The sequence below is a fragment of the Pan paniscus genome, chromosome 1 (genome assembly GCF_029289425.2).
Source record: "Pan paniscus chromosome 1, NHGRI_mPanPan1-v2.0_pri, whole genome shotgun sequence".
NCBI lineage: Eukaryota > Metazoa > Chordata > Mammalia > Primates > Hominidae > Pan > Pan paniscus.
Window position 1 is genome coordinate 6,343,405 of NC_073249.2, and position 18,682 is coordinate 6,362,086.

Genomic DNA, 18,682 nt, shown 5'->3' on the forward strand with positions numbered 1-18,682 from the left:
TACCCCCACCAAGGATGTATGAAACTTATGGGCATTAGCTGCTCATCTGATGGACTCTGGATTCTGGTCACTGCCTCCTGATGATCCCATGCTCTTCTTTTGGGGATTGCAGCAGGTGCGATTTTTGGGGCTTGGATATTTGGCAAGTTCTATGGCCTGAATGTTTGTATCCCCCCAGAATTTGTATGTTGAAGCTCTAATCCCCAATGGGATAGTATGTGTAGGTGGAGCCTTTGGGAGGCAATTAGGTCAGAGGGTGGACCCTCATGGATGGGATTAGTGTACTTATTAGAAGAGACATGAGAGAGATGATCTCTTTCACTGCCACATGAAGACACTATGGGAAGACAGCCTCTGTAAACCAGGAAGAGGGCCCTTGCTAGAATCTGATCATTCTGGCACCCTGATCTCAGACTTGCGGCCTCCAGACCTGTGAGAAATAAATTTCTGCTGTTTAAGCCATCAGTCTATGGTATTCTATTATAGCAGACTGAGCTGACTAAAACAGTAAGTAAACAACAAAAGCACAAAAGGAAAAAAAATCTTTGGTATGTATGAGTGTATAGATTCAGATAAATCAATCAATTAATCTTTTGATATATCATCTATCACCTATCGATCTATTATCTATTCATCTATCTATCAATAATCTATCTATATCTTTCTAATATTTTTAGATAGATAGCTGTCTTTTCCTTATAACTCTGAAAACCGAGCTGTTCGGGTTAGCTTTAGATTTTAGGGCAGCTTAAATCTTAAATTGTATATGTTTATACACAGAAGTCTGGAATTACGTAAAAAATCAGTTGTTTATGATTCTCTTCACTTTCTCTCTGTAGCCTTAGGACTAGAATTGTTTTAGTCTGCTTCATCTTAAGACCTAAGAAGAGTAGCTCTCTCCTCCCTGATCTACATAAAATGACTGTCTGGAACAGACAGAAGTACAGCCCTTCTCTCTGGAGCAACTTTCTGTGTTTAGTAGAGACTTCTCTTCTATGGCTATCTGCCTGGAATCAGCTGTGAAATGACGAGTCTGGACTAGAGGAGACAAACTATTTTGTGAAGTTGTCACCCTGTCTGAACTTCTGAAAGGCCTTTGACTTTGGAGTTTCGTGTCTTTCCATGACCCTATCCACGTGACTGCCTTAGGTTGTCACAGAATGAGTGATTCAACATAGAGACTTCCAGGAATCTGGACTCTCTGAGTATCATTTACATAGAAATACGTTTAAACCCTTTAGCCACAAGCATTACCGGGCCTATCAGTGGATGAATGGCCCTACCCACTGTTAATCAATGAGCCAACGATGCCCTCTGTGAATCGGCCCCTAGGTTGTTTGTTTCTTCACTGGAGGTTGAGACCAATTATCTCAAAAGCTTTCTGGTGCCAAACTCAAATTTTAATACATCAAATTGTTTTAAACATAACACACAACAAGCAGATTTTTAGCCAGGTACACTTTGCCTCTTTTGCACACCCCGTGAAACCTATCTTCTGCTTGCCATTGATAAACTAGAGCCTATGGCCATAAGATCCCAAGCTGCTACTGCCCTTAAGAGCTCTCTGACTCAGAGACGCCCTGCTGCACTGCTGAGCAACATCATCTAGTAAGTCCCCTCTCCCATTCCCTTTCCCCTGGGAATTCACTTGCCCTCCTTGACTGGTGGCCCCTTTGCTGTGAGCCTCAGGACAGTCTTATGCCATAGAAGACTTTCACTCTCATTCAATTCTGCCCAATAAAGCTTGTCATGCATTGCTCTCATATCCTTCTCCTTGATCGGTCAGGAAATCCCTTGAACCCTATACCCTGCTACCAGGGTTTGTGTTATAGGGCAACATGATCTATCCTGGGGAGCTGGGAAAAGCTTTCATAAAGAATAGACATTTGAGCTGTGATCAGCCTTTCTTAAAGAATAGATATTTGAGCTGTGATCTAAGGGATGGGTAGGGCTTAATCAGGTTCAGGGGAGAGGAAATATTCCAGGCAGAAGATGATTTTATCCAAAGACCATGAGCTGAGAATGGCTTCTTTGCTGGAAGGTGAAGTGTAAATAGGGAAAGTGTGAAAAGTCAAAGTCAGTGAGATGTCTGGATTATGCAGGCTCTTGTCAACAAGCAAAGAACTGTACGTGTGTGCATCTCACACTTTGAAATGAGGAGGAGGTAGCAGCATTTACCTGTTGCCTCTGGAAACTATCTGGGGGTCCAAAGTCCTGGGAGCTCATCTGGATTTACTTTGGAGAGATTATTCAAATTTTAACCCAGAGAGACATATCAAGTTCTTTGATGAAAGAGCACGAAACCAAGCAGAGGTTGATGTGAATTCATGGCGTATAGGGCCTAGCTGTCTCTACGATGCATTTTGTTGAGTTATATGATATTATTAAAAAAGAAATTTGAATAGCTTGCTGTCATTAAAGAATTGGGACATTTCTTATAAAATATGAATATCTGGCTTCCTTTGAAAAATTAGAAATTTAGAAACGCTGATATCACATTCTAGCATGAAACCAATTTGCTGGAGATGAATAATGGCAGTCACCTTACCTGGTGCCTGCCGAATTCATTTCTCTCTAGTCTCCCTGTCTCCCTTAGAACCTTACTCATGCCATCTTCTTGGCCTGGTAGGCATTTGAGTTTATTGCCTCAGAACTGGAGGGCCATCATTTCCTTCTACTCTTGAGGGCAGGGACCATGGTCTTTTAAAAAAAAATTTAAAATATTTTTAGTAGAGACAGGGTTTTGCCATGTTGGCCAGGCTGGTCTCGAACTCCTGGCCTTAGATGATCCACCCACCTCGCCTCAGCTTCCCGAAGGGCTGGGATTACAGGCGTGAGCCAACGCCCCCGGCCAGGAACCATGGTTTTTTGCTGTCATATTCTTGGTGTCTAGCACTGTCCTTGGCACATTATAGATATTGATTAAAACGTGTGTGAAATCTAGGAAGTGAGCTAAAGATTATGTGAGTTAACAGGAGGCCTCTAGCTTTCTAGTAGGCGTTGGATCAAGGCCAAATTCGTGGTGCTGTCAGGCTCATCTGTAGAGCTATTCAGTGAGGACTTGAAACTCTCAGTTCTCCCACTTAGCATTAAGGTGACCTGGAAAGAAGGTCATCTTAACCATCTTCACTGAAGGTTTCAGTGCTGTAGTCAATTTACTTGTAACCTTGTAACGAAATCTGACAGTTTTGCTGGGAAGTTACCAACATTAGTAGGAAAGGAAGGATGCTATGCACAGTAAGAAGTTTAAACAGGCTTCTTGCTCCAGATATCTTCTTAGGAAGAACCAAGATGGAATTACAACAAAAGGGAATTAAGATGTAACATCAGCATATGTTTTGAGTCTGTGGAAGCAGCATCATTGGAAGTATTTAAATATACAGAACCTAATGCTAAAGTGTAAATTATACAATACAGAATGAATATACTGGCTTTTTATGAGTCTTCTTCTGTCATGTTATGTTTATGTAATTTTCCTATCCCACAGCAAAGTCAAAAAATGCATTACTTGGCTTTACAAAATGGATTGACTTAATCTGATTTTATTTGTAAAATGTGTTCATTATGAAATTTATGGTTTTACAAAGTATAAAGAAGAAATAAAAAATGACCACAAAAAAACATAGTCCAATGTAGGTGGTTAAGACTCTGGAATCAAATTTTCTGGGTTAAAATCCTGGTTCTACCATCTAATAATTATGTGACCTTGTGCAAATCAATTAATTTGGGCCTCAGTTGAGTCATCTGTAAAATGGGTATCATGGTATGTATCCATGGAGTTGTTATAAAGATTATGAGAATTAATATCTGTAAAGTACTTATAAAAAATAGTGTCTGCCATACAGTAAATAACATGTTTTTGTGAAACAAGTTAGGTAGAAAAATAACAGATAAAATTTTTGTTTACATAATTCCAGACTTCTGTGTATAAACAGATACAGTTTACATGATCATATTCTTAAATGAATATGCTTGTTCCAAATAAAATTTTATTACTATATATTTTGGTAAGTTTATTTATAACAGTTTTAATACACAGTCATTTTATAATAATTTAAAACATTTTATTTTATATTATGAAATATTTTACTAAGGAACGTTTTAAATGCACGTGTAAAGAATAAAAGAAAATGTAACAAAGTTAAAATTTTTTGATAAATGCTTTACATATCTTTGGTTGGGTTTATTTCAAATTTTATCTTGCTTTTGTGTATGACAAACTAAAAATTACATTTCCTGACTATTAATATAGTATAGAAATGCAATAAAGTTAACATCAATCTTTAAATTTTTAGGTTTTGTTATTAAGTATTGACTTCTGTAGTGCTTCTTAGGATTTTCTGTATAAACCATCATTTAATCTGTAAGAAAATTAGTTTTGTTTATTTCTGATCTTAATATCTTTTTTTTTTTGTTTTCTTATTGTACTACTAGGTCCTTTAGCATTTTGTTGAAGAGGGCATCTTTGTCTTTTGCTTTATTTATTTATTTATTTTTGAGACAGAGTCTCACTCTGTTGCCCAGGCTGGAATGCAGTGGCATGATCTCTGCTCACTGAAACCTCCGCCTCCCAGGCTCAAGCGATTCTCTTGCCTCAACCTCCTGAGTAGCTGGGATTACAGGTGCTCGCCACCACGCTCAGCTAATTTTTGTATTTTAAGTAGAGACGGGGTTTCACCATATTGGTCAGGCTGGTCTTGAACTTCTGACCTCAAGTGATATGCCCGCCTTGGTCTCCCAAAGTACTGGGATTACAGGTGTGGGCCACCGTGCCCAGCCCCTACTTAATTTTTTTTAGTTAACAGGACTGCTTTCAACATTTTAGCATTAAGCTGATCTTTGTTCTAGGTTTTGGGTAGATATCCTTTATTAGGTTTAGGAATTCCCATAGATTCCTAATTTGATAAGAGTTTTATTTCTTCTATTCCCAGCATGCGTGAATGCATGTAGAATTTGACATATGTATATTTTTCTTTATCTGTGAGATAATCATGCTATTTTTCTCAGTCTGTTAATGTGATGGATTATATTTTTTCAAATGTTAATTCTAGCTTGCATTCTGGTCAAGTAACCACACTTGATCATCATGTATTATGATTTTTGCATGTCTTTATTGTCATGTAAACACATGCAAAGATCATAATACAAAATAAAAACTAATTTTTCTTTTATTTACAAATATTGTTTTAATTAGGAATTAAGGATACATACCTGCATTGTAAAATAAATGTAAGGGTAGGCTGTCTTTATAGGTTTCTCTGAATTGTTTTTAAGGTCTGGGCACACATGTTTCTATAACCCATTTTGCTTAACTACTGTGCACCTCTCCCATATTTGGGTATATGTTTTTAAATTGTTCTTTTTAATGGAGGCATAATTATTCACTGATGGGATATCAATCTCATTGATCCACAGTGTGAGAGACGAGACATTTCAGCTGATTTTTTAAATATTATAAACAAAAGTTCACCATTCCATGCTCTTCCTCCTCTGTTTTAGAAGGTAATTTCTAAAGAATGAATCTATTTGACTTTCACATCTCTCAAATTAGTAAATAATGTATCTTTATCCCTCTGACAGATCACTCTGATTCTGAATGTTATCAAGGCAGAATGAGTGCAGAAGTGCAATTTCTGAATTTGTAATGAAATAGCCTCTGAATGAGGGAAAACATTTATAACCTAGTATTCAAGTCCTAGCTTAGCCTATTGTCAGAGTAATTTATAACAGCCCAACCGCCTCCCTGCCTTGCCGGTTGTAACTGCTATCATTGATGGTCTTCTGATTACTTCCCATTTTCTAGGCTGTGTTAAATTATAGTATCATTGGTATACCTAATTATAATATTTTCACTATTCCTCTCCTTTTCTTTTTAAATCTATCTATATCTACAGATCTATCTATCTATCTATCTATCTATCTATCTATCTATCCATCCATCCTATTTTGTGTAACGGAGTAGTGGAAAAGGATGTGAAGGAGTGGAAAAAAAGCAAAATATTTCCACATATCCTGAAATCCTATCAACAAAAGAGTTATTAAGCTTAAGGAGCACCCAGTTTTAAAATGGAAAAAAAAAAAACCACGAAAACTTCTGGAAACTTAAAAGCTATCAGTTATTTCCACATGGGGGTAAATTAATTGCTAAGTGAGTTCAGGCCCATCTGTATTGGCCCTTACCCTAGTGTCACTGGCAGACACAAAATCATCCTTCAACATCCAGTTCAAATGCCATCTCTTCCAGGATACCACCTCTGCTCATTGAAAGACTGGGTGTTTGGTGGAGAGGAAGACGAAAGATTTGGGGAGCATGTGTACTACCTGAGCCGAGTCTGACACCATTGATGGACTCAGGTTCCTACATTGTTGAGGCCCGGTGAGAGAAGAGGAGAGAAATACAGGGGAGGAAGGGAAATCTAAAATTACAAACTTGAGCTACTTCAAAAACTTTTCTGGCATCAGCCCTGAACATGCCACTAAATCTTTGAAATCTTATGCTGCCCTTGGTAATAGCAGCTAATGCCACCAAAGAGCGCTGTGAATTGAGTGTCTCTCTAAGTGGTCATGGAACACAGGAAGGATTCTAACTTAGGGAACAGGGACAGAATAAGTGGCTCTGAAAGTGATGTGGAGTGAAGACTGGAGTACATCTGGTAGGACTGAAGCACTCCAGAAAATTCACTCACACTCAGAGGAGGAGCAGACTCCACGCTCCATGCTCTTCAAAGTCAAGGAAAGGCTCTGGAGGACTTGCAAGTTAATAAATATAACACACACAGCTAATCAGAGAAGCTGTCCTTTTTCCTCAGTTAGAAAAATCTCTTGAACCTCAAGCCTAATATAGTGTTTGAACTCTCAAGATTTTTGCCATCTCGTTATAATTTGGGTTTGCCAAAGTGATGTTGGGAAGCATAATTACAGGAGGGAGGGCAGGCAAGAAAAGTTCTATACCTCTTATTGTTTAAGGTCTTAATATCTGTGAGTGATGACAGAAAAATAGGTAGTCATAATGTTAGAAATTGTGATTTTAAACCACATCAGTATGTTAAGTTTTTCCAACATTAATGGGGCTCAGATCACTGCTAATCCTGTGTCCCCAGGAAAAGTGCCCAGCCCTCAGATTATCTTAGTGCTCAAAGGGCAGGTATTAAATAGCCCCTGAAAAATCCAATAATGTTGGATTTTATACTCTTGGGTATAAAACTCAAGAAATTTATGAGCTTTTCTCATACTTGCAAGTTAAGCAAAATAAACTAGCTTTCCCTTTTATTTTTCAGAGTTGAAAAGTAAGTCAAACCGAACACATTTAGAGAGCAGTATAGTGGAATAAACTCTGCTGTGGAGAGCTGTTGGGCTAACAACAACAAACAGAAAACAAAAAAGAAACCCACAATTTTTAATTCATTTCAGGGCTTACAAGAAATTAAAGACATCTCTAAAGTTCCCTACTTTCCCCACCAAAAAATGAGTTAACTAGAGAAAGAAGATATAAGCAATAAACAAAAATAAATTTTTTTAGAAAGATATGGGATCTCACTATATTGCCCAGGCTGGAATACAGTCACTATTCACAGGAAGAATCATAGCATATTATGAGCTTCAAGCTCCTGAGCTCAAGTGGTCCTCCTGCCTCCGCCTCTGGGGTAGCTGAGATCACAGGTGCATGTCACAATGCCCGGCTTAAATGATGAATTATTTTAGGGATAATTTCAATGTCATCCCTGTGACTAGGAGTCTAATCTTTGGGCCAGCAGCAAAACAGGGGAGCTAAGATAGAGAATTCCACACTAACCCTGAAACCTTAGAAGGAAGCTGAAATGATTATAACTCAGTGATGCTCTCCTAGAGCCTGGGCAGAAGAAAACACAGATCCTTTTGGAGAGAAGGCCTCTAAGGTTTCCATGGACAAAATCAACCAAACACTACCTCACAGTCATTCATCAACAAACACACAGGGAAACAGCGTAAGAAGAACATAAAACATTTAGGTATCAAAGACTTTGGATATTGGACTAACAAATACAGAATATAAGTTAATTATGTATAAAATATCTAAAGAATACAAGATTGCATTACGAAAATAAGCAAGAAACAAAAGGCTTTACAAAATGAGGTGGATTGGAAAAATAAAATGTAAAAATTTTAAAATAAAAATATAATTGTTGAAGTAAGACATTCAATTATTAGATTAGATACAGCCAAAACATAATCAGTGAAATAAAAGACAGCTCTGAAGGACTTACCCAGAATGCAGCAGGGAGAGAAAAAGAAATACAAATATGAAACAGAGGTTGGCCAAGTACATGGCTCATGCCTGTAATCCCAGCACTTTGGGAGGCCAAGGCTGGTGGATCACTTGAGGTCAGGATTTTGAGACCAGCCTGGCCAACATGGTGAAACCCCATCTCTATTAAAAACACACACACACACACACACACACACACACACACACACACACACACACACACACACACATTAGCCAGGCATGGTGGCACGTGCCTGTAGTCCCAACTCCTCAGGAGGCCGAGGCACAGGAATCGCTTGAACCTAGGAGGCGGAGGCTGCAGTGAGCCGAGATCATGTCAGTGCACTCCAGCCTAAGCAACAGAGGGAGGCACTGTCTAAAAAAAGAGGTTAAGAGCTATGGAGGACAGAGTGGGAATATCTAACAGGCATCTCATCAAAGGAGGAAATAGCGAGAATGACAGAAGGGCAAAATCTGAAACGTCAATAGCTGAAAAATTTCCACAACAATATGCACACAGGAGAATAAATAAAGAAAAACTCATGATTTATAATGAAACACCAAAGACAAACAGACGAGCACAAAAGCAGATGGGGAGAAAAGACAGATGATGGAAATAGACTGCTAGAGGTGTTCTGCACAGTAACAATGGAATCTTGAAAAGAATGGATTAATATCTTCAGTGTGCTAAGTGAAAATTACTAATCTCGAATTACACGCCCAGGAAATCTCTTTTAGGACCTAGTGCAAAATGAAAACATTTTCAAAAATAGAAAAATATGAGTTTACCACCGACAGACTCTCACTAAAGGAAATTCCAAATGATGCTTTAGGAAGAAATCAAAGGATCTGAGGAAGAATTTTCTGAGATCCAAGGAGTATGGGTGCAAAGGAATTGTCAAACCTGTAAGTAAATCTATACTAGCATTGTTAAGATAATTTATAGAGTTTAAAAATGAAATGAACCAATATTCTTAAAAAGAGCAAGGGAGGATATGATAATTAAAATTCCCACAGGAAAGATATGAGAATTAAAAAGTTCTAAAATATTATTGTGGAAGGTGGTTAGATATTAATTTTTATCTTGCTACAAGGAAGTATTTATGGTAAACATTTTAAAGAAAAACCATTAAAATAATAAAAACATATAAAGATACAAAATGGAAATATGCTGATCGAGTAGCTGCTTCACTAGCATGGGAAGAAAATCCCCCTTTCCCAAAAGAGGCCTTCATATATTTGTGATTTTCTATTTTTCCTCCTTAATCCCGTAAAGGGAAAGGGACAAAAATTAAAAAAGTGAAAGGCGAGCCCTGCTTTAATAAAGCTAAGAGATGCAGAGAGTTAGATGTGAGAAAATAATTATTTATGCAAAAAAATTATACTTCATTTTACAGAAAAAATAGCCATGGAATTACTTCCTTAACCATGAATTAACATTGCTAGAAGTTAACTTGTATAAATTAACTTCTAGAGATCAACTTCTACAAGGGCATTCTATAATGCGCTTTATATATTATATATAAAATTTATATATAATATATAAAATATATATAATATAATATAAAATATATATAATATAATATAAAATATATTATATATAATATAATATATTATATATAAATACATAAAATATATAAAATATATATTTATATTTATTATATATTTATATTTAAATATATATTATATATAATTATATATATAAGAATATATAATAAATATTCTTATATATATAAAACATATATTTTTACCTAAGATTTGCTTTATTTTTAACAGTTGTGAAGTATAAATTGCAAAAAGTACATAAAAGCATACATGTGGGGTTTGAAGACCAGTAATAAAACAAATATCATGTGCCTGCAAACAATGTTAGAAAATGAATTATCATACTGTAGGAGCTCTCTGTGTGCATTCTTCAATTGCATTATACTTCATATCCACCAGAGGTAGTAATTAGCTGAATTTTGTTCCCTGGTGTTTTCCACTGTTATTACTATACATTTTTATATCCCTATACAATATGTCGATTAATTCCGACTGAATTATAGAATTGCAATCAAACCTATGTAGTTTTTCTATAACTGCTTAATATGATGTTTTAAAAATTATCCATATTGATATTTGTGTTTATAATCCATTCATTTTCATTGCTGTATGTTGTTCAGTTTATGTATATAAAAGTTATTTATTTATTTCAACCTACAGTTGGTGAGCATTTGAGCTGATTGCCATTTATTGCTGCAAATAATATTATTAACTAAAATACTTGTGCATGTTTCCTTAATGAACATGTGCAAGAATCTTTCTGAAGTATGCATGAAACTGCTGTGTCATAGGGTGTATACATGTACAACTCAATGTCTTACTGTTATCAGGATTCATTTATTACTCATGCTACATGTTCAGTACAAGTCAGTTTGGCAGGATTCTTAATGCTGTCTTCACATAAGGACTTTTGTTACATAATTTTCACAATCTGGAAAGTTACTTGCCAACATGGAAGATAAAGAAAAAGTGGAAAATTATACCTTGCTTCTTAAATTTTAGTATCCAGGAATAAAATGTATCACTTCTGCTCACATTACATTGGCTTAAAGCAAGTTTCATAGTCACATCTAGTTTCATGGGAGCAGGGAATTCTATTCTTATTGTTTGACTGGATGGAAGACAACTGGTAATATTGGTGGGGATCTCTAATATCTACCGTAGCCCACCATTCTAGACAACAAATATTTGGCTCAATCTCCTTCACTCATACAGAATACATAAATATCCTTCCTAAGGGAATCAACACAAAAGTCTTGTCCAGTCATGGCACAGAGCTCAAAATTCATGATTTCTGGGTGACAGGCAACAGTGCCTATATGAGGGGTTATATTAGGGAGCGGAAGGTGGAAGGTGTTATCAGTTGAATTGTGTCCAGTAAAAAGATATGTTGAAATCCTAATCCCTGGTGCCTGTGAATGTGACCTTGTTTGGAAATAAGGTCTGTGCAGATGTAATCAAGTTGTGATGAGGCCATACTGAATTCGGGTGGTCTTAATCCAATGACTGGTGTCCTTATAAGAAGAGTAGAAGAGATAGATGCAAGGGAAGAATGTCATGTGACAATAAAAGCAGAGATTAAAGTGCTGGGGCTGCAAGCCAAGGAATGCTGAGGCTCACTGGAAAACCATCAGAGCCAGGGAGGGAGAAAGGAGGAATTATCCCTCTAAGCTTCAGAGAGCATGTGGCCCTGCTGACCCTTGATTTCAGCTGTCTGGTGTCCAGAACAGTGAGACAATACATATCTGTTGTTTTGAGCCACTCAGTTTGTGGTGCTTTGTCACAGCAGCCCTAAGAAACTAACACAAGTGGGTAATAAACATTTGTTTCTACCTCAGGTCAGATGTAATTCCTCTTGAACTAGAAACGTATGAGCTGAAAAGATAGGCTCTCACTCCCTCCCCTACCACCAACACGCATTTACCCACTGTGCAGTGCTGGAGCAGAGACGTGACAGGGCAAGTGTGCTCTGCACGGGGAAGGAAGAACTGAGTATGTAGTGACCCGTGGGGTGGAATGTGGTAGACATGACTGCTTCACTGCTATCCAGCTTCCCTTTCCTTTCAGTGCATTAGGATTGTTTTTCATGTCTCTTTGAAGTGAGTCATAGTCATGGAACTGGTTCTAGCAAATGGGTTTGGGTGGAAATCATTAGTCCACGACTTTCCAGCCATCATGAAAACACTTTTTAAGATAAAGCCTTCATCAGACTGAGTCCCAGAGTGACTCTGATAAACAGAGCTCCCTTATCCACCCGCATGAGCCATGCAAAATGAATGGGAAATCTTTGTTGCTTTAAGCCACTGAGGTTTGGGGTTGTTAGTCACCACGGCAAAACCTAGCTGATGCAGACAGATGAAATGAGCATGTAACTCAATGGTCTACTCTTGTAATTACAGTTGATCCTTGAACAACGTGGGCTAGAGCTGTGTGGGTCCACTAGCACGTAGATTTTGTTCTGCCTCTGCCATCCCTGAGACAGCAAGACTAACCCCATCTCTTTCTCTTCAGCTTACTCAATGTGAAGATAATGAAGATGAAGACCTTTATGATGATCCACTTCCTCTTAATAACCAGTAAATATATTTTCTCTTCCCTCCAATTTTCTTAATAACATATTCCTTTCTTCAGCTTACTTTTTGTTAGAGTACAGTATATAATACACATAACATATAAAATGTGTATTACTTGACTATGTTACGAGTCAGGCTTCTAGTCAACAGTAGGCGATCAGTAACTAAGCTTTTGGGGAGTCAAAAGTTATACATGGATTTTCACCTGCACAGGAAGCTGGTGTCTCTAACCTCTTGTTCAAGGGTCAACTGTATTGCATTTTATTATAATAAAATAAATTAGTATCTGAATCTGATTTCTATTATCTAAATCATAATATTACACCATTTATTCTTCAGAATGAACTTCTTTGGTCCAGGAATGTAATGACTTCCCATCTAACTTTCTGTTCACTTCACTGGGCTTTATTGTTACCATCATCACTTGCACCCATTCATATATTTATTGAATGCTCACTATATGTCAGGCACTGTTTTAGACATTGGCATTTAAAGATTAAGAAGACATAGTCTCTGACCTTAAGTAATTCACTGTTTAAAGAGGTAGACAAACATGCAAGCACCTTGCATCATTGCAGAATGAGAAGTTCTACATAAATCTTTTTACTGTCTATCCTCCTGGGTCAATGGGTCATGCCTGCTGTGAGCTGCCTTTGGGAGCACATTCCTAGTGTGAGAAGTCATTGTTGGGTGCAAATGGCCAGGGTCTTGGATGGATAACAAGGGAGGTCATAACACATGATTATTTATAGAGACCCAGTGTTAAGAAAAAAGACTGCCATGAGAATCAAGAAACCAAACATTCTGAGTCTTGAACAGGCAAAACCACCCTAGGAGGCAGAGCCAGGTCTGAACTAATGCAGTGGGCAGGGCAAGTTAGGCGTGGCCCAGCAAGTCATGCCGGAGAGAGGGACTGGGGACCAGCAGAGATTATTGAAGGAACCAAGGTGGCCTTGACACTTTCCCAAAGTGTTACAAAAGCTAAGAGGAAGTGAATGGCTGTTTAAGGATGACTAGGGATTTCCCAGTAATCAAACAAACAGGATGTATTTCCAGATAGATAAGTGATATGGTTTGGCTGTGTCCCCACCCAAATCTCATCTTGAATTATAATTCCCGTAATCCCCACATGTCATGGGAGGGACCCAGTGGGAGGTAATTGAATCATGGCGGTTTCTCTCATGCTGTTGTCATGATAGTGAGTGAATTCTCATGAGATCTGATGGTTTTATAAGCATCTGGCATTTCCCCTGCTTGTACTCATTCTTTTCTGCTGCCCTGTGAAGAAGTGCCTTCTGTCATGATTGTAAGTTTCCTGAGGCCTTCCCAGCCATGTGGAATGTGAGTCAGTGAAACCTCTTTTCTTTATAAATTACCCAGCCTCAGGTATTTCTTCATAGGAGTGTGAGAACGGACTAATTCAATAAGGAATGTCAAAAACCATGGTGGGCAGGGGAAAGGAACATGAAATACTCCCTAAGACTAAAGTAGAGTTTGTGGAGATGGCATGGGGGAGCTGGAGATCCAGACAATTGCAAAGAACATTGTAAAAGAGGGCAAAGAGCTTGGACTTGATTTTAGAGACAATAGGAAGCCAAATGAAGTTTTTAAGCAGTTGTGATCTGAGTTGTTCTTTTAGCTGGAGTAACTTCGCAGCCTCATGGAGAAGCAGCTGTTATGAGGGGGTCTGTGGCAGGACAGCTGGGCAGAGGGACCCCGCAGTATCCAGAAGGAGACAGTGAGGGGCTGGAGCAGGCAGTGGTGCCAGCACTGGGGAGGAAAGACCAGAAAATAAATACATTGAAGATTTGATGCCTAACTTAACGTGGGGATAAGGAAGACATTGGTAAATTATGCAGATCACCACTTCAAAAAATGATGATAAAAACCAGGACTGGAAGTCAAATATCTCAGTTCCAATTCTAGTGCAGCAATGAACTGGCTGTTTGACATTAAGAAAATCACTTTACCTCTCTGAGTTTATTTATCAAAGGAAGGAGTTAGCTGGAAAAATCAAAATGTTCCTTCCAGATTGAAAATCCTATTTTAAGCTTTTTTCCCTTCACGATACTTAGTTCTAAAATCAGTGAGATGTGAAACCCCTGCTATTTTTCTCTAAAGTAAACATAGATGTATATATATATGTATCTCACATTGTCTTGAAGACCCTGAGGGCCTAACATTTATTGAAAATGTTATGAGACAAATGATGAAGCCGATGACTTGCCCATGGAATTTGACCTTGATAAAACAGCACATCATAAACAGACTTACGGAGAGGAGATGAGGGGAGTTCAGAGATAAGCCAGGAAATATGAACTGGGCAAGACCGTTAAAAATTGAAACAGTGTTTCTCGGTTGCTGTATTTGTGGAAAGCTTGTGGGTTACAGAAATATTGAACTTCAATGCTTGAACCAAACAGGTAATGAAACTAATTGGTTTTTAAGGTGTTTGGTTATGCATATCTTCCTCATCATTTTAGAAGGTTCTAGTTCCTTCTAGTGGATAGTTTATAAAATCTTTAAATACAGGCTTCATGATCTGAGGTGAGTTCCACAGTACAGTACAGTAAAAGTGGCCACAAGCCACACATTTAATGGGACTGATTAGCAATTAAAAAATGTAGCCATTTCTCTTCATCACATTGCCAGCTGATCTCCTGATGAATGTTTTATGTTAATGTGTGGATGTTCTTTTTGGTCTGCCTCATTTAGTGAAGCAGCTTGAAAATTTTTCATCCCACATTTCAAATATTTTGTTCCAAGGATACTGAATAATGAAATGTGCTCCTCAGCATCTTAAATAATAAATCCGTTTATTCATGAGGCAATCAATTTTGTAAACTTCATGTAATTTAGGTTTTTCCGATGTAATGTGAGATTTTCCAAGAAAGAGGAAGGATATACAGTAAATAGAATCTTGCCTTTTCCTTTTTATTTTCCTAAGGGTACTATTAAGCCTAAATATGTCTGTCACACAGGCTCTTAAAATAACAAAATAACACTGAAAAATTGAATGTTTCACCCATAGGCCTTTAGGCTTCAGGCTTTAATATCCTTATAATCAACAATGGCCTTATGTCAGTGATGGAAGACAAATAGGTAATGACTTTTGGAGAAATAGTGTTTTACCTTCAGTGTGCAAGAACACATTCTAAAGCTTCCAGTGCTATGACTCGGCCTTCAGGGATGTTAAGGAGAAAGAGGCAAAAATTTGGAGCATGTCTCCTGTGGCTCTGAGGAAAGGCAGAGAGAGAAAGCCTGTAATTACCACCTAAAAGTCACTGGGGCTCTGTCATGGGCATAATTTTGATTTGAGCTGGAGTTTGTTTAGGGATAGGTAAGAGGAGCTATGTTATGCAGTTGGGGATGGGATACTGGTAGCTGGCAGAAGTGAGGAAGTGAGGAGATTATTTACATCCATTCATTCATTCAATAAATCTTTGTTGAATCTAGTATTTTCTAGGCATTGCTGGGGATAGAGCACTAAACAATATAGACAAAAACCCTTGCCTTCAAGGAGCTTATATTTTAGTGCGGCAAGCTAGGCAATAAACAAAGAAACAAGCAAAAGTTACAGTATGTCAGAATGTGATAGGTGTTTATGGAGAAGAATAAAGCTGGAGAATGGGATAGAGTGTGCTGGTGGGCATAAGAGTACTATTTTAAACAGAGCAGTGGAGGAGGTCTCCCTGATAAGATGATATTTAAGAAGAGAAGGAGGTGAGAGAGACAGCCATTGAGGAAGAGGGCATGTGCAAGGAAAAAGGCCTCCCAAGTAAGACGAAAAACAGCATGAGCAAAGAAAGGCCTGGAGACAGCAGTGCACTGGCTTGTTCAAGGAACCAGATGGTTAGAGGGAGCGACCCTAAGGAAACAGCAGGAGAGTTGTGTGTGGGATGTGGGGACTGTCCAGGGTGTGACGTAGGGCCTTGTAGATTCCTACTCTGCCTGAGATAGAAGCCGCTGCAGAGTGCTGAGTTGAAGGGTTAAGGTGCTCTGACACGGAGTTCCAGATAATCACTCTGGTTGCTATGCGGAGAGTAAACTATAGGTGAATGCAGGGGCAAGGGAAAGGGTGAAGCAGGCGTGCACATCAGTGGAACTTTCAATAATCCAGATGAGAGATGATGGTGGCTTGAACCTGGGCGAAAGCAGTGGCAATGAGGCGTGGTTGGATCCTGAGTATATTTTGAAGTGAGAACCCACAGGACTTACTGATATGGATATGTTTTACAAGATAGAGGAGTCATAAGTGAAAAAATTAATTCTGTCTGAGCAGCTAGAAGGATGATGTTGCAAGATTGAGGAGACTGGGGGAAGTGTGAAGGAAAAGGTTAGGAATTTCTGGACATGTTGAATACAAAATGACTTCAAAGCATGGAGGAAAAACGAACAAAACCTGAGCCCCCTCAATTTTAATGTGTATTGTTTAGGAATACAGATAGGTGGGATAAAAACTTTATAAAATGGAAAGGAATGATAAACACAAAATATAAGATAGTGGCTTTATCATTTGGAGAAGAAAAGGCAGAGTGATGGGGTAGAGAAGGAACATACAGGTTAATGCAATGAAATTGGTGATGTTCCAGTTTTTAAGTGGAGTAGAAGCTTCATTGGTGTTCATTTTATTATTATGCTTCATAATTTACAGATATCCTCTTGCATTAATCAAATGTTACATGGTAAGAATTTAAGAAGGGAATGAGAGCAGTTGAAAACATGGAGTGTGGACAGCTATTTTGAGGGGTGTTTCTGTGAAAGGAAGTAGAATTTTTTTTTTTTTAAGATGGAGTCTCACTCTGTCACCCAGGCTGGAGTACAGTGGTACAATCTTGGCCCACTGCAACCTCTGCCTCCCGGGTTCAAGCGATTCCCCCGCCTCAACCTCCTGAGTAGCTGGGATTACAGGCACACACCACCACGCCTGGCTAATTTTTGTATTTTTAGTAGAGATGGGGTTTCATCATATTGGCCAGGCTGGTCTCGAACTCCTGACCCTGTGATCTGCCCACCTCGGCCTCCCAAAGTGCTGGGATTACAGGCGTGAGCCACCGCGCCTGGCCGGGAAGTAGAAATATTGAGTTGAAGTGGGGTCAAGAAGAGGTGTTTTAAAATAGGAATAAATGAGAGGATGTGCATCTGCTGATAATGATCCATAGTGAAGGTGATATTGACGGCACAGGAGGGAAAGTGTTTCCTTGCTACAGAGATATCATTGAGTAGGAGAGAGGGTGTAGGGGGTTTCTGGTCTCTTCTTGCTCATTTGAAGGAGTTCCCTTTATATTCTAGACACCATTACTGATTTTAGAAATTGAAAATATCTTCTCCCATGGTCACTGTCCTTAGCATCCTCCATTAACAGAAATTCCTATATTGGATGTTATCAATTTATTTCATGTTTTGTTCAAGGTATTGTTTCTGAATTTTGTGTAAAGAAGTTTCTCCCTGCTCCTAAGTCATGGGGGTAGTCTTTTATGTTTTATTATATCAACTTTATAGCTTTACTTTTCAATTTTAGGCCTTTAATTCTTCTAGCATCTCCCTTTATTTGTAGCATTAGGCAGTGATCCAACTTCAAATTCTCAAAATGGTCAACTAGTTTTTCCAATACAATATACCAAACAATCTACCTTTTTCCCTAGTGGTTTATGGAAAAACAATTGTTTGCAAGATTTTTTTTTTAAATCCCCCTGAGTATTTGTTTTCTCCAAATTTCCTTTTTACTCTTGATATATTGTGACTCCTGCTTTTTTTAAATTACAAATTATATTTCAGCATCTGGTGAGCCTCCCTGTGCGTTCATATGTTTTAAAATTGTCACACTAAAAAGCTGATGCAGGTGGGGGAGGTTTGCCCATTTGTAGGCACATAGTAGGATGGGCTGGGAGGCGGGGAGTCTGTTTCCTTAGGGAATTCTCAATCTTGGTATATCTTAATTGTTTCATTTAAGAGAAGGCTCTTCTAATATCTTGTCTGAAAGATACCCATTCAGCTCCATGCTGTTAGAAAGGGCGAGGAAAGCCCTGAGGTAAGGGATCGTGTTGAGGGAGATTTTCAAAGTAGAATAGACAAATTGTTTGCTTAAACCACCTGTGTTCCTTGGCACAGCCCTGGCTTACACCACACCTGGGTGTTTCTAAGCCAACAGACTCTCTGTTTGATACTCTCAGAGAATAACATCCAGTCTGCTTTCTGGGTTCAGATAGGGGCAATAGTTTGGCTAACAGGGCTTGAGTAAAATATCTGTGGTTCTAGATTTTTGCTGAAACACGTGTGCCCAGTCTTCTTTAGGCAAAGACTTCTAGGCATACTCCAA